Here is a 1,918-nt window from a genome sequence, read left to right as displayed (position 1 = left end):
TTTTTCCCTTCTCCCCACTGAAGACACACCCAGTGCTTTCTTGTAAGGTGTTTTATCACACTGGCTTTTCCACCAGCATCCACAACACACAGAGAAGCTTCTCTGGTATTGCCCTTGATGTCCAAAGCCACTTGGATTCTCCAGCAGATGCAGAATGTAGCTGCCAGCTGTCTCCTGGGGAGAGCTCTGCAGCAGTACCGGTTGTACCCAAGAATACGTAGCTGCAGAGCACCATAGATGTGGGCTCTTGAGACTGTTGCATCTTTGATGCCCACCTGTGTTTGGAACACATAGGGCTCAATAAGTTCAAACAAAGGCTTATTCAGAGGGATGGCCGTGTCAGGTGGGAAGCAGTTGTTTTGCTAAGAGTGTGGGCAGTGAGAGGTAGGCTGGGGGCAGGGGGTATTGTGGAAGAAGCAGTCTGATTTGACAATCATAGCTGCCAGATTGGTGTGTATGATGGGTGTGATATAAATTGCTACCTATAAATGAATACCACAACAGCATTTTAATGAAGTGTTTTCTAGTAGCGCTTGTCCAGGCTGGTTGTGTTATGCTAAGGCTGGAGAGGTATCTCCAAGCAAACTTCTTGGCTAAACTTTCCTAAACATGGTCTCACCCAAGATCCAACTATAATTTGTTTAGATTAAGAGGTTTTGCTTGTTTGTTTCTGGACATGCTTTCAAATACATATGGGTTTTTACTTTTATTTATTTATTTTTTGCTTTTTGGTCCGGGTTTTGTTTGGTATCACAGACTAACTGGTGCAGAGATTAGGGCTAAATCTGTTGCTTTTCCTGGGCATTCATTGTGGTTCTGACAACAAGTCCCTGGGTCAGCTGCGGTTTTTCAAGGGACATCTGGGGCTGTGACTCACTGTGATGACCTGTGTCTCTGCCGAGCCTGGGAGGTAAAAATACCCTTGCACACCAGTGTCTTTTGGGGAGTTCTCTGTCCTTAGCTTCTCCTGGTGTGCTGGCACACCTGGCACTGCAACCCATGCTGCTGGAAGGCACAGCCTTGTGGATCCACACCCCACATTTGCAGTGTGATGCTGGGTCTTCGCAGAAACGGTTTCTCATGGTAGCTAGCAGATTTTTTGAGCCTTTGGCAGCCTGCATTGCTGCATATAAATGTGCGTGTATATATGGTAAGATGCAGATACTGAAGTTGTGTTGCATTTGGAGGCCATATGTTATACACTCCTTCTACAACATTTCAGGCCTAAACAATTGTTTTATTAGAAGGTCTCACAACATGTCCAGTTGCCACCACAAGGATGTATGAGAGCTGCATAAATCCAAAGTAAAGCCCAGAAATAGTCTTTCTCATGCTGCCTCTGAAGTGAGGAGGTTTTGACATTAAAGACAGACCTCTTTTTTTACTCAGAGAGAGAAAGTTTAGTTCTTTGATCTTCAAAGATAAAATCTCAGAACTGAAGTCTCTTGACTGTCTGGACTTGTGATGTATGCACTGAATTCATTCATATAACAAATAAATAATAACTGGCAGGTGATGCTGTGGAGATAACAGCTTCATTCTTTTCGAGGGATCTAACTAACTCCAGCCAGGTCTCCTGGATCAACAACTGTTTAAAAAAAAAAAAATTAAAAAATAATCAAATAATTTTCGTTGGAAAGAGCATCTGGAGGGCTGCAGCCAACCTCCTCAAGCAGGGCTAACTTCAGCACGAGCCTAGGCTACTTAGGGCTTTGTTGTTAAATGTTGGAAGTTTCCATGGGTGGAGATTTTACAGACCTCTTTGGGCACCCATTCCATTTCATGCCAGCTTTCATTTTGAAACATTTCTCCAGTTATATTCAATGGAATTTCTCCTGCTTCAGCTTGCGGTCATTGCCCTTGTACTGTGCACTGCTGATGAGCATCTGGTTCCGTTATCTCCTGTGCAGCGAGGGTG

This window comes from Meleagris gallopavo, chromosome 13 (genome assembly GCF_000146605.3).
Source record: "Meleagris gallopavo isolate NT-WF06-2002-E0010 breed Aviagen turkey brand Nicholas breeding stock chromosome 13, Turkey_5.1, whole genome shotgun sequence".
In the NCBI taxonomy this organism is placed as follows: Eukaryota; Metazoa; Chordata; class Aves; order Galliformes; family Phasianidae; genus Meleagris; species Meleagris gallopavo.
Note: the sequence above shows the minus strand (reverse complement) of the source record.